Here is a 24,954-nt window from a genome sequence, read left to right as displayed (position 1 = left end):
TGACATTGCTGGGTCAGACCTATCTGCTAGCGATGGGGGGCCGAGACTGAGAGCTACATGGAAAAGTATGCACCAAACAAGCCACTTTAAAATTTAGCTGTTTTCATGAATACAAATGAAATGTTGGGTGACCCTCCCCTCAACAAAGAATGAAAAGACATGACCCTCCCCTATTTTCCTCCGGTAGTCCATTCCATAAATACCGAACGGTCCCTAAGTGCTCCGACTGTCTTTTAAAGACCTGCATAAGACTGGCGTGAGAGGTTGGCAGTTCACTCGTTGTCGTTATTTATTTCTCATTATTTAGGCCCTTAGGAGTCACTTGGATCAGATCTGTTGCGTTCAGTTAAAAGGCTTTCCAAAATAGCCTGGTTTTTTCATACCTTATCTTCAGTCGTGCCCCCTATCTTTTGTATGTAAAGATTTCCTTTGTCTATTGTGTGAGCTGCTGCGGTCGCCTCTTTGTGTTTGCAGATGCTTTAATGTTGGCTGCTGTATACAGAAACAAGTAAGGAGTTGTTTGAGGGTGTGGTGTGAGAGTGTCTGATTATAGCCCTTCCTCTGTCTCACACCTTATAACAACTCCTACCTTGTGTTACTGGACGCCGCCTTGCACAAAAACCATCATCCCCTCCAGACAGCCGCAGAGCACCTTCCACACCAGCCTGTCAGCCTTTGAAACAACTGTATGAGACCATTTTCCCCAGCAACAGCGAGTTATTAAAGGCTCAATGACAAATGACAAGGTAATAATGTGTGGCCAGCCCTCATGCTAGTGGTAATAATGCCATATTGGTACAATGGGCAGCAGTGAGGAGGCTGAGAAAATCACTTAGCAGGGGATCTGCTGCTCCTCTCCCCTACACTCACATACAGTAATGATGAGTACAGTAAGATGGCTGGACTGGGGTTGTTGAGAAGCCTTCTTATAGACAAGAAGAAGGCGCTGAGGTGTTGATAACTGCGAATGTGTGTGTGTCTGAGCCCATACCTGTCTGCCTGTAGAATATTTGTTTAGCGTCAGCAGGAAAAAAACAAAATGCTGGCTGAGCTCACTGTTTTCCTACTCCCTGATGTGTTTTTAAGCAATAAACTGGCAATACCAATATTTCAGCCATCACTAGTGCTTTAACAGTTCTTCTGTGCGTTCATGGGATAGGCCTTCTCAGGGTTGTTGTCTCGTGTCAAGCGAACAGACAGACAGAAAGAGATGATGGGTGGCAGAATGTCCGTCAGAGCCAATTAGGTTTAATGAGAGTAACCAGAGCTCCTGAAAGCTGCCAGATGACACAGAGACCCTTAGAAAATATCCAAAATGCTGCACTGAACTGCACTGAACATTACATACTGGGTGGGGATCTGTAGCACGTCATTGGTAACACCCAGTTTTCCCCGTGGATTATTGAGGCGATCATGGTTCAATGGAATGATTCTTATGGACAAATAATAGATCCTGGGTTACATCAGTGTTTCAATCAGTGAAGAACCACATTTTCGTCTTCAACATATCTCCACTTGTAGTGATTCACATCCTCTCACAACCTCATTTGTCTGCATAATCCTGAAGATGCATATTAAGATATGTTGATTTTTGCTAGTTGGAGCTGAATACCCTCTGGCTAAGTAAAGGGGCATGAGAGGCTGCTTCTTCTGTAGACATATCTAGATTAATCTTTGATAAAAGGAGCATTACGGTATCTGCAGTTACAATGGGCAGCAGAGTGATAGGCATCTGCATTCAGATCCCACTGTAGCAGCTGTAAAGTGGCTGATATGCAGATTAAATGGGTATGGCCGGGTTGACACGCCTGGCCAAAGAGCCACATTACGAAACACAAGGCCGGATTGTGCTTTACGAGCATTGCGAACGAGATTGCAGGAAACGAAGGCCTGGTCATCGCAACTGTGTTATCAGGGAGGAAAGGCATTTGGATGTGCATGACTGAGAATGATAGAGAGAAAATGAAAGGGAGTGATGAATACTTAGGTATTCGTTAGGTCCAAGAATAACAATGATGATTCTCTTCACTGGCATGCTGTTTAATTGTCTGAGGAAATCAAACCTGTTTGCTATCACGTTGCTTATCAGTTCATTAGTCCATATGACAGACAGGGTTGACAGTGCTATGCAAAATATGTTCACCTTGTTCACCTTACCAAGCAAAATAACTGGCTGAGAACCTTAGGGCAGGAAATGTTAAAGGTCAAAGGCTGCCAAATAGATCATAGGACTACAGATCCAAATTCAATAAGTCTGTCCCAAGAAAGCTGAATTCATTCTAAATTAGACGCATGTACGATAGGTAAAACAGTAAAACCACACACTTATTATTATTTCTGTACAAACGTGTCACCTGTCCATGTCTGCGAGGATCCGCATGGACCTACGCACATAATATATATATATGTGTGTGTATGAACACTTCTGTGTAAAAACTGTGTGTAATTTATTGACCGCTTCCTCTGTTGGACTTAATCTGCGCCTTCACTGTTTTAAAGAGGTACTCCAACTTCCATAAAGAGAAAGATTAAAGCAGAGGCAGCAGAGGCCGAGATATCCTGACCTTTTGGGCTAGATGTACTAACGCTTTTGCGCCCACTTCAGGCGTATTTGCGCGTAAAAGCATGGTAGGTACATATAAGGTATGTACAAACAGGCCGCACTGAGGTAAAAGTGCAGACTGCCTGTCGCGGGGACTGAAAATGGCAAATTGCACTTTTCCGTGTCATGCATATGCATTCATGGGAGGGTGAAGGGGAAAGTGGGAGTTTCCCATAAAGAGATGGGAGGAGAAGCGTAAAGTGCGCCTAATTATGTATTCCGCGGTATGTACAAAAACCGTCCATGAAAGCGTGGTGAAAATTCTCCGCCTCTTAAAAGCAGGTGTAAACCAGCCGCAACCGGGTTTCCTCGCATATGCCTCCTGGTGAAATGGCAGCAGTAATCCGAGCAAAATGAAGATATAGGCCAAGGAGACTGAAAATATTTTTTCCACAAGGATCACACTTTTTCAGTTGAGTGAACACGAAATCATTAAGCGTTACAGATGAAGCAGCCATGCAATATTACAGTTACTGGAAGAAATCAAAGATGACATTGTATCTCCGACTCAGCGTTCACATTCCGTTACAGCAGCTGTTAAACTCCTCGCTACATTAAAAACATTGGCATCAGGATAATTTCAAACAGTCATAGCATCAGCAGTGGGAATATCGCAGTCTGCACTCGTAGCACATATAATAGCACCAGCACTTAACGCTTTGCTACAGCGCACTAGTCAATACATACATTTCCCTACCACTAATGCCGAAATAACACACATCCCTTAAGCTGTTACCTCATAAACAAGCAGATCAACTTCGTTATCGCTAAATCTTTGTTTTCGCTGTTTTGACTGACTTGGTGGCTGATCCATGATAGAAAGATGCGCGCAATTTACGGTATAGTGGGCGGAGAAAGGCGCAGATTCCCCGAACTGCAGGTTTGGTAAATATGATGTGAGCTGAAGTATCACAGCGTGCGCTTTCCGCGGGTTGGCCATGGCGCTGATAACACTACATTCGCAAAGGTACGTACATCTGGCCCTGAGTCCCTACTAGTATAGCTCAAGCTCCAAAACCACTGGATCCTACATTTCCCATAATGCAACTCTGTAGGATGTTTCAATGCCTCCTAAATTCCAACTACTTTCAGACCCCACACCTCCAGTTTGTAAAAGCAGGCTTTCTATAAAAAAAAATATTAAGTCTCAAGCCCAGGCAGAGATAACTGTGCTGACATCATCATCATCATCATCATCATCATCATCACAATTACACTGAACTTTATGTGTAAAATTGGTCTAGCGCTCCTTTAATTTAACTGAAGTAGTCATGTAGGCCAATTAAACCTCATTTGATTTCACAGAGGACCCTGGCATCTCCGCGAGTGACCTCAAAAGGTCCACGAACCACTGTTTGGGAACCCCTGATTTTCCGTGTTTTAGCATTCAATTAGATATACTTGTCATTAATCCCCCGGTGTTCCATGTTGTACTGAAGAACACGGCCATCCCCCCCCCCCCTCTCAGGGTCCGTCGGAAGGAGGAGTTTAACCCCACATTGTCTGGGAGGAGTCCGCAGTCTCTTGGCGCTCCGTCCCAGGAACATTCGTTCTGGAAACACAGGAGTCGTGGAAGTACGCTTCAAGAATTTTCGATTTTTATGTTTCTGTTAAATGCAAAAACGTTATACTTAGCGGTCGCGAAGAGGGAAGCACGTGAATACTGCGAGAAGTATGTTTTATCAGAGGAGACATTAGCCGGTGAGTTGCAAGCGAACTTATTTTATAGTCACGTTGGTTTTAAATGACTCGATCCGCTCATGTCTTTGCAAAGGCGTTGTCCGCTGCAACACCTAAACGCATCTTTAATCAGGATTGTCTCACAAAGTTTGTCTGTTAAACAAAAGTTTGGGGACGTTTGTGTAATATTCGGCACTAATTTCACGAGTGACTTCTCATTGGTTAGTGTGAGCAGTAAATCTCGCTGCAGCAGCTGTGACTGAAATCATTTGGCTGTAAAAACATACAAACCGAAGCTAGGCTAAATGTTTCATGGTGAAAGGCGTTTTATTGTAAGAGTACTACACCATGGACCACTGTAAAAAGTACAAGGTAGTTATTCATCTGTGTGTATTGTCCTAGAGAGAAAGAATGATCCCTCTTTAAATTTATAGTCGTCAGATTAAAACAGCCAGTGTGAGTGCTGATTTTTACTTTGCTCATGAATGCAATATACGTTAAGTATTTTGTGTGGTGTGAAACCCAATTTGGTATGATAAGCCTAAATGAAATCAAATGCATTCTGTAAGCACGCTGAATAAAATCTCCAAACCACAGGTATTTGGGTGTCATTCTATTGACACAATAGATCACTTGAGTGCAGAGATGTTCAACATGTAGCCCACAGTAGTGTCAGTGTCCGCCTATTGCTTCTTATTCTTCCTTCTGATTTATGCACTAAGTGTGTTGTGCTGTTGTGTTTGGATGTGGTTTACCCTCAGCTTGTATTGCTGTTTGGCCATGTGCTGGGGTGGAATGGCTCTGTAGCCACATACTGAGGTAACAAAAGGGCCCCGGGACCCCTGGAGTGAAGGGCCCGCCCAAAGAAAACCGACCCAAGGAGTAGGAGGAAGGGCCGGGCACTCCTTTTGGCATGGTTGGTGGGCCCTCTGTCGTAGGGAAAGCCACTTGGGAAAGTGTCAGTCTGACTGTCCTGCTACCTTTGCACACTGCTGAGGGTTGTAATGATAAAAACACAGGCTAATGTTTGACTCACTGAGGCTGGCTGGCCTGGCCATTGATCTGTCTGTTCAAGTTCAGTCTTGAGGAAATGTGATATTTAATGGCAATTAGTGGGATTAATGATTATTGAATGATGGATTAGATGAGTGAATGCACTGTAAATGGTTTCTAATCATTTACTTGGATTGTTTTTATCCAGGGATTAGGCTCAGCCCAACATGACACAAGAGAGTCTTCCATTTATCTTTCTGGTGGGGAGAATGTGCTTTGTGATTGGTTTATATTTCAGCACCCCTTGCCTGTTTAATGGACTCTAGAGAAATAGTTATGTACTTGCATGCTTGCTGTTGTTCTCATGTGTGCACCCTGTTTTTTCTTTTGGATTTTGGAGGCCAGTAACAATATCGCCGGGTCAGAAGCCATGGCACCACATGCATGTTTTTGCTTTTGCGCTTCACATTTTTGTGGCAAAGAAATCCTCGACCACAAGGAACATTATGTTTTTACTATTCTGTTTTCCCCCCGGTTGGGACAGGGTCTAGAATCAGTGATACTGATTGAGTGTGGCCCGTGATTTCCTTTTTATTGAAAAAACCATAATTGTTTGCTTGTTCACTCTTTCCTTTTGTGACACGAGTTGCGAGTTAAGACTTTCAGCTGGCAGGACTGTCAAGTTTGTCAAAGTTGTTTACCAGTGGTAAAAGGGAAATGTAATATTACCCTCTCTCTGGGTGGCGCAGAATTGCTTCGCAGGCATCTACAGCTCATCTCTTGTCTAATTTAAGTTGAAGGGCTCAGTAACGTCATGAAACGGTGACATAATCACCACAGGAACTTCCCTCCATTAAAAGTGCAACGTCAGTTGATGTACAGTGTGTGACTTTGGAGTTATAGAGAAGAACAATTTGACTGTTGTAGTTCTCCTCTCCGCAGACGATGTGGAAGGTTGTGAGTGCCGGTTGTCGTTAATTCTTCTGAAGCACACTGGCCGAGAAACGCCAATGTATCATGTCTTCTCCCCGGCACATTTTTCTCCATATAAGGTGGCGTACATGTGACTTATCAGGCATGGGTAACATCTGTGCTTATTGTCACACAGGGATGAAGGCCTTTTACTGTCTCTAGGTAGAGAGGCACTGCAGGGGAAAACCACAGAGGCTCCACATGACTGGTGCATCTTTGAAACAAAAGGTTTTGAAATGGATCAAATTGAAATCAACAACTTTCTCTCTTTGTCATTTCTCAGCATGTTCACTCCCTCGATTACAATGTCCTTTCAAGGCTTCTGTTTCAGTGAAGACAGTCCAGTCAAGCAAGCATAATGGTGGCCTGTATGTTTCTATTTCTTACTTCTGTGGTTGAGATTATATTTGGCTTTTAAAGTGTTTGCTAGTAGTGTATGGCCAGCAGCGTCTGGAGTGGCTGCTATTAAAAGCAGTTGAACTAAAAGCTGGTGTTGACAGCATCTTGGCCAAGCCTTCTCATTTGCTACCGCACTCATCGAGGCGCCAACCAACACGGACATGACTGGCTTTGACCCCTTTCTGGGTGCACACAAGTACAGGTTGAAGAGCTATCACCAACACGACATTGACATTACCCGTATTGTGTTGTAATGGCAGTTTGGACAAAAATAATAACTGAACCCTGTGACTAAAAAAACAGCCAAAAAGAGACACATTGTACCTTCTGTGCTGCATAATTCAGTGATTCTGAATTTAACTTGTTTTGCTGTGGCTACTGGGTTGGCGCGGACACAGACACACACACACACACCCCCACCCGTTCACTTCAAGGGATTTGTTCAGTCAGCTTCACTTTGTGTATCTACTCCAACACGAGATTCCCTGCTCGGCTGCACAGCCTTCTGAACCGTCTGTCCAGCTCAGCAGAGCGGCGTGGTTTCATCTAGCTGAACCAATGCACCCATTCATGCTCCTCTTAACAGCCACAACTCCCGGACCTCTTGAGGAGATTAATGCATAGGTCTAAATTGAATTGCACTCCTTCTGAGGTCACGTGCTAAATAATGGCTCGTATGGGTTTGCAAAGAAAATGAAGATTAAATGGTGGCAGGCGCTTTAACAATGTGTTAGACAAGGTAATGGATTAAGAGTTAGGTGTGGGTGATTGGGGTGTAGGTGAATAAGTGAGTGAGGTGGCTCTTCAAACGGCACCACATGACTCACTTGTGAGTAAGACTTTCATTAACCCCAAAGAAATAACTGCAAGACATGCTATTACCATTCTTTTATTGACGGCCATATAAACATATGGGGAATGGTGTGCATAAGGAACAAAATGCCCCCATGGCAGCAGTTGAGTAGCAGTGCATGTAATTCCTGCGAGCTTACCAGACTGCATGCAATATTTCAGTCTGGAAAAGGTGCTGCCTCAGCACTTTGAACCCGACCAAGTGATTTACAAGCCGTGAACATACAAGAAGTAGTTTGATTATCACAATGTATGAACAATGAGGCTGAGAGGACAAGTAGTATTGGGCAAAGAAGCTATTTGCTGGTGTGTGTTGTGTGTGTGAGATCTTTTATGCTCAAAGCATATTCTTTCAGCACATTGCTGCTGTGTGTAAAATACTATTTAAACATTTCATTACAAATTCAAGCTGGAAACAGTCTTATGCTGTGTACAGTACTCTGTATGCACATTGTATTTTAGTTTTTTTTTATACCTTTTTAAAAGACAGCATATTCTTCAGGTTATCAACAGCCCTGATTGTATGAAAATACCCCATTCTGCATCCCCCTCTCCTTGGCTCTAAGCCTGCTTACCGGTCAATCCTTATAACAATATAAATTGAGATTGATCTGCCCTACCTCGGCCCAGTAGCCATAAGGTCTCCCTTACCATCCCTGCCCTATTGGAAAGGCAAACACAGCTGGTGCTACAGGTCAAAGCGCTCGCTGCTTGGATGTTCAGTTGGCGCCATGTGTCTTGTGTTGCCCCCCATGATGGATGGAGCAAACACCGGGTACACATTTACTCCAGCACATCCCACCTGCTCATCAGTGGGTGGAGATTTTCTATCTTATTGTCTTTGACGAAAGCTAGGAAGCCCACCAACTTCTGATGTTTTATGCACAGCACTTCAAGCTAGGCGATTGATTAATTCTGCTAAATTATTCAGAAAATAATCAAAGCTGCGTTCATGTCTTTGAACTGCGTGGTTTTATTTGTGCCAGGTCTCTTTACAGTTTATAGTTAATTTAGATATCAAATTTCTGCATCACTGTAGCCTGATCACGATATGATTCTTCTGAAAGATGATAAATCATAGTTGTAAAGAGTGTTGTGATGTGCACAAATCCATCACTGACCACACATGGATCCAACTGTGTCCAATACTCCATTCATCACAGTCTTCCTTTAGCACCAATATATCCGTCATCACAACACAAAATTGCTATAACTCTGCAGTCTTACAAGATATTGATGTTGTTTACCTCCTTTTGCTTGCTCAGTAGCTCGCTCCACTGAACTGCTCTGGGCACGATGTGCCCATATCTGCTAGGTTTCCTGGGCTTTGTGACAGACATGAAATGCATTGGGGAGGGTCTTTGGCAGCCCTTATAGTGTTATGTTGAGGAACATTTTTCTGCCTCATTAGCTCTACTCTCCCTGTCCAGCCCCGCTCCGCTTTAGCAGTATGTGGTTTGATCTCCGAGCAAGATAAGCTCTTTTCTCCACTTCTCAGTCTCCAGGCCTTGTCATGTTGGTTCAGTCATTTGGCATCCGGCCAGCGTAAACAGAGGCAGGGTCCTATTGCTTTGGGTCACCGGCAATCCTGGCATCCATTCAGTGAACACGCTCAATTAAAGCTTTCTTAAAAAAATTTTAAGTAAATGTAGCCAAATAACCTGTTTCCTGGGGCGATATCATCATCAAGGCTTATTTGGCTGACAGGCCTCAGCTGTTAAAAGGAAAAGGATATATGACTGAAGGAATTCATTGTAAAGCATGTCAAGATAAGAGAAAAGAACAGTAGTTTTAGGAACATTTTATCAGTTTTTGCAGTCTGTAAAATTGCAGCAATGTGCATCATATCCTCAAAGTTAAGGAAGCCAAGTGGTGTATCGGCCAGGCTGTGGTGGGAGAACCTGTGTGTGGGCTTGCATATTTTTACAGCACCCTCTGGATGCCCTAAGATCGACTAGCAGTTCTCCATTTCTCACTATGGTCGACTTGGGTTTCGTCATTGCCCAGAAACTTCCAACTTCACTTTTCTCTGCTATGCTAGCGCCAAGACACGATCTCCGCTTGGCTCTTCCATATGAGCTGTTTAACCCAGAGTTCACTCTCTGTGGCCCAGGGGGAACAACTTGCTCACACTGCCTGGATCGCTCTCCATGCCACCCTGGCTGCACAGTGCACGGCTCGGGTGGCTTTCACAGTTTATGGGCGCAGGTGCAAAGGACAGTCTAGACTTTTTCACCCAGCAAACCTTGTATAAACCAGTGTTGAGAAGAGAAACCTTTTTAGAAAAGCAGAATGATTTCCTCCCCCCCCACACACACACACTTTATGTACCTTTTTAGGAGCAAAAAATCATTTTTGCTTCCCAGTTCTGCCACCTTTTTTTTTGCCACCAAACATGCCATCAACTCACCTCCAACAAATTACACAAGAGCACAGCATTTATACAAAGTCAAGAAGGTCAGTCTTATCGCTGTCAGGTTCCTCCATGGGATGATGCCAAGTCAAGCAAATGACGCAGAGTGCAGGTCGCTGCTCAGCTTATTGCAACCTGGGACACTCCTGCAATATTAATGTCTTCTTCTTCAAACGGTGTTACAGCAGATCACTGGGCTTACATACAATAAATGCCGCCTTTTTTTAAAAGTCTTATCAGTCCATGGGTTCACAGTCCCCTAAGGATTGTTAAAACTTGCCACTCACAGAAAATCACTGCAATGTTGCAGAATCCCTTAACCTTATGGTATGATTATAAGAGGATGGATGGGCAAGTTCACCGGCAGACACGTGTGTGCTGTGTGTACAGGGGATACCAAAGGCTATTGATGTAATTTGACATTCAACTGTCATTGGAGAGGCTAACTCCTAATGTGTCTGCAGCTCAATCCTAATGTTATTAAAGGTGCTGGAACCAAGAAAGTAAACTGCTTAGTTTAGAGACTCCCTGATTTGTTCCTAGTCCCCTGTCCAAGGACTTTGATCTGAAAGAGGTTATGAGATGGTCTTTGGGCAACACTGCAACGAGTTTTAGGGTTGCTGGAACCTTTTGACAGAGCCAGGCTAGCAGTTTCTCCTGGCTTCCAGTCTCTATGCTAAAGCTAAACAGCTAGGCTAGGATAGTAGCTAGTATGGGCCATCTGACTCAACTCCTGAAACCTTCCTCATGGCTTGACATACTCAACAGGACCATTGTTGGCTTTTCCACATCTCCCTGGATGTAGATGATGTGTGAGCGTGCAGTTTAGACTGAATTTCTGTGGTAAAAAGAGGAACGCCTGACTCACAACGTGTGTGTGTGTGTGTGTGTGTGTGTCAGCTCCTCTGCTTTCATTCTTTTTAGCTGAATAACAAGAACTCTGTTACACGTCGTAACTCTCTCAAAGCCTTCATCATCATCTATGTTGATGGAGTAACTGTGTGTGAACCGCCTGTTGGTTCTAATAGGATGCAGGTTTTGATCTTATCTCATCTGCTTTCATGACATGAATCCTTTTGCTAGCATATCAAAGAAAAAAACACCTTTCAGAGCATTTTTCTACTTTTTTTATATACTCATTGATATTCACCTTGCATGTGACAGGGTCTGGTTTAAAGTGAATGTGTACCGTGGTGAAGCCATTCATTATATATCATTTTCCTTAAGAGGGTGAAATTGTTTATTCACAGTCTCACAAGGTTAGTGATCCATAGAGCACACCCTGACTGGTGACTAATAGGTGGCTGATGTATCACTCAACCCACTGACTCTGGTGTCTAGGTTATTGCAAATCATTTTCTCTGTCAATACAAAAAATACTAGAACGAATAATTTGACTTATTTTGCCTCAGGTATCTATGCTCTGGCTTGGTCTGTTTTTAATTAGCGGTTGCCAATTTTCTCAGTTCAAATGTCCTGGCAGAGAGTCAAACTGTAAAAGAATGACTTTAATAACTGCGATATTTTCTTGAAGTTATTTTGAAAACCACCCGTCTCTTTAGGCGCTCGTCCTCCTCCTCACTAGTTATTTTGTGTGTGTGCGAGCGAGCGGTTTCGTCTCTAGCGGCAAGCCCTGTGGTCTGCTCGCGTGGAGACATCGGCCTCACTGGAAACCTGTGGTTGCCTTTTTAATACACTAATATTATACAGTGCACAGTTCGTACAGGCATGCCCAGGCTTAAGCTTAAACTATTAATAACAGTGTTGAGAAACGCCAGGACCTGGGGTTTCCTGACAGTTGAGATGATTGTTACAGTTCAAGGAGCTGGGTGAAAAGCTGTACTTACACCGTCAGGTTGTATTATTAGCCTCATGCATCGTTTTTCTCTGTATTCTTTCTTTTCCCTCGATGAATCGTATGTCCATTTGTATTGTAGCTGATGACATTTCGAATTGAGATGTGGAAAGCTTAATTAACACATTTCAAGTAAGTGTGTGTGTGTGTGTGTGTGTGTGTGTGGTCCCAGACATGCCTCCTGCTTTAGCTGAGCATGCTATCATACAATGCCACAGGCTTTTTAACCAACACATATTTAAAAAGCTGAAAGACTGCTCTCATTCTTTCCGAGCTTTTACCAGCATGCTTAATGTCTGGGCCTTTTGGCACACTGTGCAGTACATTTTGGCTAGCCACAGAGGTCCAAGGCCAAGATACATTGCTTAATAATATTGAGTTCAGTATCATCTTCTATATGCAGAGGTACATCAGAGCCATTTTGATGTAGACAAAACGGCCTCCCGGACTCCGTGGACAAGTCATGTCAGGTTAGATGGTTTTAACCAATATGTGCCTCTATGGTCATTGCTGCTGTTTCAGTTGGAACACCCCGTTCCCTATTCTTTTGTTATTATCTCACCTGGGTGGCAGCGCATTCTTTTGATCATTCAGGAGTCAGATAATCTGTGAATTTCTCCAGCAACTTTCTTTCCACCTTACTGCTCTTTTTTTCATACCTTCCTCTCGGTGGGCGTGGGTGGAACAGTTTCTGTATCTCCACCAGTAAAGGGAAACAGTGGATGGATTGTAGTCAGCCGTTTGCCTCAAGGGTTAAGTATCCATCTCCATTCTTTTAAAGCCCAGCCCAGCTTAGGAGGAGAAGGCTGTGAATAAATACCACCCTTGTCCTCTCATAATGGAACAGCTTGACCTTATTGACCTCTGCTGGTGGGAGCATCTGCCTGTCGATTCCACCAGCCAGTCCTATGGGACTTCACCCGGCAGTCGCATCTGCCCGTGAGCTGTAATTCAATTGGTCGAGGAATTTATTTTACAGAATAAAAATTAAAGGACTGGCCTATAATTTTTCGGAGACACAAAAGAAGCCTGTCGGCTCAAATATGCTGTTGATTTACATTCTGTAACTGTGTGAAAGTACTTGTTTCTCTCTGGACGACTGCATAATGAGCGTGGTCCTCATTGACATTCTTGAGCCTCCCTATATGGATGGGATAATAATGAGTTTGGCAGGGGCCTTAATTTAATCATGTCGGTAAAAGCGGTGCACATGTGGCACAGCTGCTAGCGCTTAGCCGAGTCTTGCCGTGCCCTTAGATGAGGTGCCATTCGGTGCCCACATTGGCTTGTCTCTGTGTTATCAGTCTTTGTGAACCGCATTCCTCAGTGAAAAGGCTTTGCAAAGCTGGACAAAGGAGTTTGTTTAGCAAAGATTTATCTGTGACTTTTCTGCTGCCGTAGAAATTAGCTCACGTGCCCCTGCACCCGCGTGACTAGAGAAACTGGTTTCTGTGTTTTTCCTGCAGCCAGCACAGGTCAGTCTTTGTTGTCGCGTTTATTTAGCTTTTTCACTTAAACACAGAACTGCCTGAGAGCTTTGTCGAGCACCTGTTCTAGATTAGAGCTCGATAACAGCTTTCAGATAATTCCTTGTGATAATTCAACGGTCAAATGTAATCTCACCTTTTGCCATCTGGGCTCCTTTTTGGGAGTGAGCTTTGTAGAATAATTGCCACGATGTTAAGAGTCAAAATCTACTTAAAAATAAAAAGGAGTTCGATAGGCATTAACGGCACACGTGTGTCATCAAGCAAACTTTCTCCAAACAGGTTACACACAACATACACAATCCATGTTAACCTATGACACAGTTTAGGGACAGAAACTGGGTCACGGGTTGTGCACTGACTAAAACGTCTGCTGGGAAAAAGGCAAGCAGACATGCAAAGATGTGTCCACACACACTCACCACAGGTGTTAAACCTGTTTGTGAGCATTAAGCTGTCCTCCGGCACAGTGTGTCCAGTGTGGCCTTAATTCCCACATCCCACAGACACACTTAACTGCTCGCCACAGTTCAAGTTTTTAGACACCCAGGTGTTGTTTGTTGGCTGTTGTAATGAAAGTATGTCAAGATTGTTTAAAATATTGGGTCTGATGTATAAAGTACATTAGCTTTAATCATATGACGCATCTGTACAAATAAAAACTGTTCATAACGTTGCTTGCCTGTACATCCTACGCAGGTATTTAGGAGCCTGCTTGCATGCACAGAGTAGCCTCACACATCCAGAACTAGTGGCTACGGTGATGAGTAAAATGTTCGTGTGTGTTCGGGCCTGGCTCCTCACCAGCTGTCTCACCCATTATCAGTGCCTGCAGGACAATGAGCAGACATTCTAGCTCAGATTTCTCCCCTCCTATCTGTGCTGTAAGTCTGCCGTGTACAGTAACATACTGTATATTATGGTCAGCTGAGGGGCTTGAGGCTGCAATAATACAAATTGTTTTGGTTAATAATAACAGGAGCAATAGTGTTCCTGCTTTTCCTGTAACAGTGAGATTGAACTAAGCTGGTCTTATTTCATAACCTGTTTATTGCTTCGGGAATTTACCCACCTTTTGATCAACAGCCAGCTCAGCAGAGAATATTAGGTTTTCTCCCCATTCTGTAGAAAGCCAGTAGCTGTGTGCAGCTTTACATCAGAGGATGGTTACTTTATGTGGAGATTTACGTGAGCTTTCCTTGCATGTGAGCGAAGAACTGTGTTTACTAAAACTGTACTTTAAGTGGGATACTTCCTTTTTTAGAGACTGCCCAAGTGTTTAAGGACATTTATAAGCTGCATGTATGTAAACATGCATGCATACAGGCTCCATGTACTGCAGTATGTGTCTAAACAGCGTTTGATTTTACCTGATGGATAGTTTATTTAGCCGTCCAGACTGTGGTCCTGTGTTTACTGGGCTCTGATGTAGGTCTATGACCTGATGCCGACAGCCTACTCGCTTTATCCTGCCATCTACAGCTGGTCGCCTGGCTCCACTCTGCTCTGCTAGAGACTAGAATGTATGTTTGTCTCACTCAACAGTGTGATGAGAATACTAAAGCCTTTCTGGTGAATCACCACGTTCATTTTCATTTTTAAACAGAAAGAAATTGCTTTCCTCGTCTAATGCATTTGTAATGTGGTTTGGATTCGCTGCAGCACAAAAGGTCACTCCTAATAAGCAATGCAGTCCTGAAATTTGTTTTAAACAAGTTAATCCTCCTATTCTGGTAGAGGGGTTTAATTCTGCTTGTTTTGTAGTTCAGTTTTGGTTGTGTCAGTATGTTGAAACAATGGATGTCAGCAGCTTGCTACGTGATTGGCGCTGAATTATCTCCTGTTCACGTGGACATTTTTGCGCCACGTTGAATGATCTTCCACGTTTAGATGATGTTCTCGCCAGGTAAAATCCATCCTGAGCACTTAACGCAGGCAGTCTTTCAGACCTGCCAATGTGGTAAAAGAGGCTTTAATATGGTATGTAATTGCCTCAGGTAATGGCCTCTAATGGCTAGCTGCTCCTTTGTTATCTATCTTAACCTTGACCACAATAAGCAAACCAACAGACAAGCCGAGACTAGACTAGCAACCTCTAATTACCTTAAAGCATCATCTTGGCTTCCGCCTGTCAGTTTGTTACAGTTCACAGCTTTAGCAGACATGACTGTGATTTATTAACGGTGCAGAAAGTGCTGAGCAATTACCAACAAATGCTATTGGTTGTTACCTTAATTCGTATTTCTCACCTACTTATTATTTTGTTTGACACGTTTGTTTCCTTGTGTAATCAGTCAGGTGGTCTTATAACCTGTACGGTGAAGAGAATAATGCTCATGAATTCGATCAAAGCGGGCTGAGTGATTCATGTCCTGTTTGGCCTGACTGTGATACTGTGACACTTTGGCCCTTAATAGGCCATAAAAGAAGAGACATTGCCAGTTGGAGCGCTAGTTTACCATGAACATATGGCTCGCCTTGGCATAGGGAGATAACATTTGAATTACCATATCCATTAGCTTCAACCTGTCCTCTGGCTTTGCAAGCTTAAATCATATGTTGGTGATCCATCAGCTCATGCCAACACATTTCTGAAAAAAGTTTTTAGACTTGCAGTGGATAAAATTGGCTCCAGGGCTGGGTGCGGGGTGCTCTATACCCAGGGTGGGGGAGGCCACAAGGGCAAACTCCCTCTGGTGTCAGAGCTCCTCCAGAATGCAGAGAGGGATTAATGCATGCCTGTGGCAGTGATGGATGGGAAGGGGACACACACACACACACACACACACACACACACACACACACACACACATAGTGTTTGGCCCTCCTCTGCAACAGTATGTGCCAGCTTAGCAGGTGTGTGTGCAGTGTTTGTGTTTGTGTGTGTGTCTGCTGGGACAAAGCCAGACTTAGTTGGTTGCCCTACTACCCCAGATAGAGCTGTATTCACCAGCCGCATGTCATTTCATTTAGTTCACGTCTGGGGCACTTTGAGCGACTTGTCCTTTTCAAATTGCAGATGAATTGATTTCTGCTCCTCAATAGATTTTTTTGCTGTTGAGTCCGGTGATTGATGCCACATGTGCGTGTTTGTGGTTTTGAATGTGTAGGCCTATGTGTGAATCTTCAGCTTTCTGTACAAGACCATCGATTACTGTACATGTACACTCCTACTTGCTGCTCCCAAATCCCCAGCACTTGTTTCCGTGAAACCTCTGGTGATTCTGTGTGACCTCTAGCAGTTGGCTCCATGTGACTGATATTGCACTGCAATGGTCAATGATCACTGATGGATCACCTTAGGGAGCCTGGAGTGTGTCTGGCATGACTGCCGCAGTACACTACAGCGGCTATAGCTATGGTAATGAGTGCGCGAGTCGCGGGCTGATCGTATTAATCACTAGAGCTCACACCACGGAGTATGTGACAGATTATCCTGCAGCGCACAAAGGACAGCCACAGTCAATTCCTGTGGAGATAATACAGTTTGCGAATGGGTTTAATGCAGGTGTATTATGCAGACGTTCACACTCGCATGCACGAAATATACAGTCACTGTAAATGTTGGCAAAACGTTGAGGAGGAGAAAAAGGTTTTGTTTTTATTGATGATGCCTGAGATTCAAACTGACCTTCCTGAAGGTTAACAACTAATGTTCTTTTTTTTCTTTTCTTTTTTCTTCTTCGCCTCAAATTCACTTTTCTCTCCCTATCTCTTATCAGCGGGGAGATAATTAGGTATCTCTCCTTCCCCTTTGTGCAAGGAAGCTGTCGTGCTCTGTCCTGTGTTACCTGTGTTGTATGCACCGCCTGTCACTCATTCTATTACTTTCCCCATCGTGTGTGTGGGTGGGTGGGTGGCCAGAAAATCTATCCAGCTAAAGTCTGTGAATATCAGTCAGCCTGAAAGCCACATACTGTTGCTCTGGATCAAGTTCAAGTGTGTGTCTTCTTCCTTCACAAATGTAACCCTTAAAATGACCTCCTTCTGTCCATTAAGCTGCTTAATTAGCAGAGAAGCTGATGGAAAACGGATTTGCACCTGCAGTTTTCCAGCTGTTTTTTAGATCACACACACTAGTGAGCAGCATATGGGTACTGACTCCCCCTTGAGGATTTTCTGAGTCAGTGTCTCCCATAAACAAAGCATCAGGAAAATGTTTAAACCACATATCCCATTTTAGATTTCTACACTGCCACTGTCAGCAGAGAACAAACCCTCTGAGTGAGGATCTCTCACACATCCCCTCTTTCATGGGCAGGGAGCCTGCATGCGGCGACATATTTTGGTAAATTTAAAGTGGAGAGTGTCGGACTCTGTGTTTTGGGCTGTCTTGTCTGACTGGAGCTACAATCTGTAGAAAATGAACAGAGCTAACAGCAGGGGATGCTGGCAGAAAATGGAGATTTCACTGTATGGCACAGAGGGATAAGGAGGCGAAGAAGGATGAATAGGGGATATATAGTGGGAGGGATAACCTTTTGAACAAATTTTTATTACTTTTTTTTTTCCCCGGAGTTTTGCGCTTTTTACATTCAGATGTAGGAACAGTTTGAAAAAACGCCTTCTGTTGAAAGTAAACTTTTTACTGTGGGTCAGTTTATATCAAGGCAGTTTTTTTTTTTAATGCAAAGATGTTGTTCAGTTTAAGAAAATATTTATATTTTTACACATGATGGAGTGAGTTCCAGGGGTGAAAGCCAACCACCAAACAAAAGACTTGACCTTTCACTCTGACTTAAAGCATTCCATCCTAAGTGAATTCCATCAGTCTACACCCCCAATCCCTCCGACCATTTAGTTCTTATTTCCACTGCATTTCTAGACCATTGATATTTAAATCCATGCTTCTGAGTGAGGCGGTCTACTAATCGCTGCTAAAATGAGCAATTAAGATCAATTTATTTCCTCCCAATGGACGCTTGGTTCACAAATTGCAGCAGACTGCAGTCCCCAGTGAGCAGGATAATCAATGGCATCAAACCATAAACAGCCTCCAGTTATGAGAGTGGCTCCATCATGCTGTTTAAGAGGGAGACAAGAAATATTAGCATGCTGACTGAAAACTCATATTTCTCCCTCAGACTCTCTTCCCCCAACTCTTTCTCCACAGCATCCGTCAGCCCGATGAGTATCACTTGACCAGTGTGAGTTTTTCATCAGAGATGGATTATTGCAAGTAATCTGTCTGAGATTAAATGTGACATAGTTTATACTACATAAAAAGTAATTTACTCTCTGTTTACCACAAGTAGGATGCATCTCTCTGAGATGCCTGAATTACTGAAAACATGAAGTGCTGCAGAGCCATTGTGCTGGATACATGCAGACACTGTGGTTGCAAATTGGAGGAGAGGATTTCTGTGGGGGACTTGATTTTGGGCAGAGGGACTGAAAGGCCATCATGAGTCATCTTAGACCTCTGTATCAGTGGGCATTCTTAGTGTTTGAAAGCTTTATCCCAAAGCAAAGCTCTGCTGATAAGCTCTTTGAAACCTGTGTCATCGTGCATACAACATGCTCCCGTTTTCCTCCACGTAAAAGCCTGTTAGATACGCCTTTTCTTTGTATTTACTGTTTTGCTTGGTAACTCCTGAGTATGATACACATGGGCAGAATACAAGATATTGGTAAAGAACGAATTATCATGATGTAGAGCAACATGACCTTAAGCTTCCACTACCAAGTTCGGCATTAGTTCAGCAGTTGAAGAAATTTCGTTAAGATGTGTGCATGCATGAGTCAGTTGCTCAGAGCTTAGGTATTTAATTTGGCTCTGGAGAGCTTGTTGCGGCCTTAATTGATCTTAATTAGTGGTCAGATCACTTGGCCATGTGGAATTAGACCCGGCACCTGCTCTGTATGAATATGCATCACAGCGGTCCTCCCAGCCTTCTCTTTCTTTCTCAGCGCCTCACTCTTTTCATGCCTCTCAATCCCTCCGAGCGTGTTGTTGACCAACCTTTTAGTTGCCTCCATCTATAGCTTGACAAAGGGCTTTGAGAGGAGCTCAGACTAGGCCATGAGGACTATTGTGTTGTTAACAATGTTGTTTAGCTCTAATGTTGTGCCCTGGAGCTGATGTCTCTATGTCAAGCAGAAGGCTGATGGAAGACAATTCCACAGCTGCTCATACAGCGTGGCATGGTCGTGACTTTGAATAAGCTATTCAGGCCGAGATGAATTTCTAAAGAAGAACCCCAATTGAGCATTCTAGTTACATGGGCTCTCATGTTTTCCACTTGTAGGAGTGATGTCCCTGAACACCAATAACACTCAGATCCTATGGAATAAACAAGAGGAGAGAGAGTTGAGAGCAGCTTTAGGAACAGTCTAGCACATTTGGTACAGTTCTGATGCTGTGTTGTGTTCTGGTGTGGCTTTCTTAATGGGCCAGTTTGACTGTGTGCCCACAGCTATGTGAACCGTGGAGTCGAATGGAGGCATGCATGTGTTTTTTAGACTGATGACGGTCTCACGTTCGTCTCCGCTGGGATACAGTAAGTCTAAGTCACAACACTTTGAGTGCATTTCAGAAATTCTAATTCCAGAGAAGGCTTTGACTCATGTGCTTGCATTTTAATTAGCTCCTCAAAATGAGATGCTTATTTGGCTCCTCTGGCCCATAAAAACTGTTAAACAAACAACTTAGCCATGTAGCTAACTCTGTTTCCCCTGTGTAATTTCCTCTTTTTCGCAACAAGCCCTTGTCTTCACACACACACACACACACACACACACACACACACACTCAGACTCAGACTCACACTCTCAATTTCTGCCTCCCCAGTAGCTGGCTGCCTCCCCGTCCTCCTCCTTGGGTCATTGTGGTATTTAGGGTCAGACAAGAGCTCCAGTCATTGCGCCCTCCCCAGTGCCTCCCCAGGCAGCATTGCAGCCATTATACGCCAGCTTGTCTGGCCCAATCGCCTCAAACAGCTATGGAAAACCGCCTTGGCTGTAACAAGCCCTGCATCCTCCTCCTAGCCAACGGAAAAGCAGGATATAGGAAAAACAACACAGTGGAGTAGTGGAGCCTTTTTGCAGTGGATGAGAGCTATAAAGCATCCTTCTCTTTCTGAGAGAGCTCTTCTGTTGAGAACTTTTCACTTTTTCCTCCCTGCTCTCCTGCTTTTCCTCTTGGCGCTTCGTTACCCAGGGATACCCGGGAGGACTGTGATTCGCTGCTGCCTTGAAGTCGGGAGGGAGTTTCCATGTGTCCTCCAGTGTGTCTGGGCATGTGAGTCAGATGTGGTGTGTCTGTTGCTTTAAGACACAACTAGCCTTCACAGGGAGAATCCACTTTGGGATCAGAGAACACCAGCTAGATTTCCCATTTGCAAGCTGTTCAAAGAGCTTTTAGATGAAAGCCCGGGCCACAGAGGTAAGGTATGTTATGGGCTCTGTGTTTTATCTTTCACTCCCTTTGTTTCCCCTTTTTACTGGATTAAGAGAAGGCTGAGGTGAAGAGGTTGAATTGTGTTTCCTATTGTTAAGATCCACAGGTGTGGTTTACTCTGTGTGTTTGCATGTGGGAGTGCTGTTTAGTTTCCACCTGTATCTGTTGGATAGCAAGTTGTGTTTAATGTTTATCTCTAGTGTGTGGTCTGCGTTGCTGTATAAGCCTGCCACGTGTAGCTTTGTACATGAAGATACAACAAAGTGACTCATCACAATCTCAAACGTTATCACTGTGGTGCGTTTCAGGGTTGTCAGCATAACAAACATGACACGTTCACTCATGAGAATAACTGAGTTTGACAACCTTACCACCACCTCGTCTAAACTTTGTATCTCATGCTGAAGTCTCTGGATACTCGCTCAGTGGTATCCCATTGTATGAAAGTGTGTGGAAACGTTTTTATTTTCTTGGCATCACTCTGGAATGGCAGTGGCATACGTGTATAAATCTTTCAGAAGGCTGCAATGCCATTTTTTGTCGGGAGACAGAGGCAGAGCTTCTAAATGTATAATGAAAAAGTCCGAAAGACACTTAGAAAGCGCTTTGATGGATGTTTTGTGGCTTTGGCTGAATCCACCACATAGTAATATGGGCTTTCAGCGAGTGATTCATAGATTTACATTTCTCCTCACAAGCAAACAACCGCATAATACTTTAAATCTGTTTCATATGACAACAACTCAGCAGGAGACGGCCTGGTCTTCGGCTCCACTATTCTCTCTTCTTCACTTCCTGTTGTTTTTTGTCCTGTAAGAACTTGTGTGGTTGTTTTGCATAAGTTTGAATCTAAGCTGCGCCTAACAAGAGTGGAGCTTTAAGGACGCTGCTCAGTTGTCACGGCGCCAGAGGAAAGTGATAAGAGACAAGTCCCGTGGGCTCTGATTTGACAGGAGGAAGGCAGTGTGATTGTGTTAACAGGCACTTCCAATAACAAATTACCTCATAGTTCCTTAGTTCACAGCATAATAATTCTAAAGTACGAAACCTTGATGGTACTTCATTTTGTATATTATTTTCCACTTTATTTGCACTGTTGATTTATGGTCAACACAGCACATGGTTAGCCTATATTTTCACCATTGGAGAAAAAAAAAAAAAGTCCCAGCAAGATTTCTGTATCTCCAAAGGTTAAAAAACTGCAGTTATAGCATCATATTACTGTGAGGCTAAGTTCTCTGGGGAATGGCCCTGTGTTTCACACTGCTGTGTCAATAGTTTGTTCCTGCAGCTTTGGTTATCAAGTTTAGATTCAAGGACACAAGGGGCAGAATTGCAAACGTAGTTCTTCAGACTTTGACGGAGGTTGTAGCTCCTGTTCACCAAATGCACAGTGGTCTTCATGTAGGAAAAAGGCAGGTTTCTTCCTTAACAATGCCTTCATGCACCTACTGTGTTTATACCGCGTCGAGGTGTGGCCCATTCCTTGCAGTTCGCCCGAGCTGCAGACGCAAGACACACACGGTGCCAGACTAAACATGGAGCTTACGTGGGAGTCATCCAGGGGCAGCTTGAGAAGAAATGCTAGGTCATGGGGTGTGTCGAGGAGCGTTAGGGTGGCAGTGGTTCCTTTGCCCCTGAGCAGATGGCCTGTAGGAAGCCTATTGACGAGAACAGAGGGACTAAGGGGAAGAGGGAGGGAGAGTTCAGACTGGGTGCAGTGGTTTGCAACTAAAAGGAAGACTTGTCTGTCTTGTTGTTCTCCCAAAACAGTCGCACAATACTGCAGTTCAAGTCGCAGCAGAAGGCGAGGGTGTGTGTCTTTAGGCGTGTGTGTTGTTACACCTTTTTAGTCTTTCATACCCACAACCCTGCTCTGTGAGAATGAAGTTTGCGAGAAAGGCACTAAAAGAAAAGCAGTCACTGTGACAAGTTGGACAACCAGCTTAATGCTGACTCCTAGTGTTGTCGGCAGCTGCTTTCTTGGTCTTTACTCCAGAGAGAGCATTGTTTAGTTACTCTCCATTCAGGTAAAGGTACTAATAATCATTTTACCTTTTACTTTCTAGCTACTAGATGCAAGACAAACAGGAAATTGAATAAGAAACATGCCTGTTTTCCTGTTGGATCAGTCTTGTACAGTTGACCATGCATCCATATGCACTATCGGCTTGGATTTGTCTAGGGTCCATCCATGTGATAGCCCGGTCCTACCAGACTCTCGTACATTTCATTTGTACAGAGAGTCTGGCCACTCTCCATTGAGTGACAAGTGTTAACTTCCTTGAAGGCGGGTACTCTGTTGAAGTTTAAAACTATTGGATCTGCCCAGAGCCACTCTGGATCTGCCATAACCAATCGCTAACGTTTGGTCGTGACGTATGTCATGCGCATGTGCAACAAGAGGGGAGACCGACAACTATCGGCTTATATTTAGCATTAGCATCGCTAGCGTTAGCCTTAGCCAACTCCTTCACCACTAACGGAGCGAGCTGGAAAATCTAACTTTTCCCGAACCCAGTGGGGAGGAGGGCCACAACATCATGGCCACCAACAAAACTCAGCAAAGATTGTTCTTGCTCGAGCTTTAACTGTTCGGCAGCGTTGTTGCCATAACAGACCGAATGGCTTCGCTCGCATCTTTCTGGCGCACTTCCTTACGTCATCGTTCTCAGCCACTCCCTCTGTTCGCTGATTGGACCGCCAAATATTTGGCCGGAGAAAACCCAACAGCTTACTGAAGGGAAATGAAAATTGAACGGAAGTACGTAGGAGGGTGGAGACAGGCTATCCATGTGAACCCTGGCCCCAGTTCAACTAGTACGACATACCTGGAAATAATCAGTGTGTTACTGGCATAAAGCGGCTTGGATAGGTGGGTTCAGGGTTATAGTGCCAAGACCATTACTCTCAGTATCAGTACTGCTTTAACTTATGACGAGCGAAGCAAGTGTTTGGTTAATCCTCTGATCAGCTCAGAGTGCTGGTTCAAGTTCATTACCAGGACTCTGGCCAAGATTCCACTGTACTTTCAAGTGCTCATTCTAAACAAAGGAGGAGAGAATAATTTTCTTGTGTGGCTCCTTGTTACATTTGATTTTTTTTGTAACATTAGTCTGGATCTTTGCCCTGTCCTTAAACGTCGGGATCTAGTGCCTCATATGCTTTACATTAAAAAAATTCAAGTCCGTCCTGGAATTTCCCACCTAACTTCATGTATTAAACACACTCATCTGTAGTCCATTTAGTCAGCCAACACAATTTAATCTCGCCACACAGTCAAGGTGCATTCAAGCAGGAGCAGATGAACTCTTAATGCTGCAGATCACTTAATCCTTAAGGTTAAGGCTTTTGGCAGGGGGTGTTTACACTGTAACCTTACACAATCTTTACATGTGCTGCGAGGCTTAGTGAAGTTAACACTATCTGAAAGCCTTCCTGGAGTGTGAGCAACATGAATGTAAGTGGGTTATATTACACACACACACAAGACAGTCACACTGCTTCGCAGAAGATGCCTGGTGCCTTTGCAAAGGTTGCTCTTTAGCCGTTTCTGGTTTATGATCCTGCCCTTGGACAAATTTGGCGGTGACGAGTGGGAAAAAAAAAAAAGGAGCAAACTAGGATTCCAAGGTTTAAAAATAAACAGACGGGTAAACTGTAGCCGGCTTTCAAAAACGGTCCCAACCCCGATCAAAGACGACGTCATTTACTTGCGGGGAGGTGGAAAAATGCTACGAATGTTTGGTTTGGATGGCCAATTGAGGAGAGATTTTGGGGGTGGAGTGAATTTTTTAACTATTATAATACTGTAGAGCCAGGGTGGCACTACTGTACTCTGCTGTCTTGTGTAGTACAAAGCTCGGTTGATGTGATACTACTGGGAACTTGGTTGGAGTGAAGTTCATTGTTTGATACTTTTAGGGCTGCATCTGAATAGCTTTTTTCCAAACCTGCCAATAAGATCAACGTTTTGAGAAAATCTCAAGTAAAATTTCAGATGCGGTTTCTGTATGCTTGGCTTTGTTTGTCTCAGTGAGAAACAAGTATGGCTGCCTACTAAACACTGTCTTCTACCAAATGCTGCGGATCAGGTCTACTCTTTAACTGGCACACCTGTTCTCAAACACGGAGCTTATTACAGTAAATTACAGTCCTGTAGAAAGAGACTGAGCACTAAGTCAACTTCTCTCTCTGTGTTTCAGATGAGCCAGACGACAAAGGGGTTGAGTTTATTTGAGCAATGAGGCGGAGGGAACCTTGCACATAAGCGTTCCAATCTGAGAAGAGACTTTCAGACAG

General features: G+C 43.8%; 1 protein-coding gene across 4 annotated transcripts in view; it reads left to right on the top strand.

The window, feature by feature from the left end:
* Window positions 1-4,125: 4,125 nt before the first annotated feature.
* Window positions 4,126-24,954, top strand: part of tiam2a (TIAM Rac1 associated GEF 2a) — a 77,437-nt gene continuing 56,608 nt past the window's right edge. For 2 of the 4 annotated variants that reach the window (XM_078277209.1, XM_078277206.1), the window contains exons 1-2: window positions 4,126-4,303; window positions 24,858-24,954. The gene's annotated coding sequence lies outside the window, so the exon portion shown is untranslated. Of the gene's footprint in view, window positions 4,304-20,479; window positions 20,643-24,857 lie in introns of those variants that run through there. The other 2 variants (XM_078277208.1, XM_078277207.1) reach the window with 2 other exon arrangements.

This window comes from Sander vitreus, chromosome 20 (assembly GCF_031162955.1).
Source record: "Sander vitreus isolate 19-12246 chromosome 20, sanVit1, whole genome shotgun sequence".
Lineage (NCBI taxonomy): Eukaryota > Metazoa > Chordata > Actinopteri > Perciformes > Percidae > Sander > Sander vitreus.
This window is presented reverse-complemented; position numbering and strand designations above follow the sequence as displayed.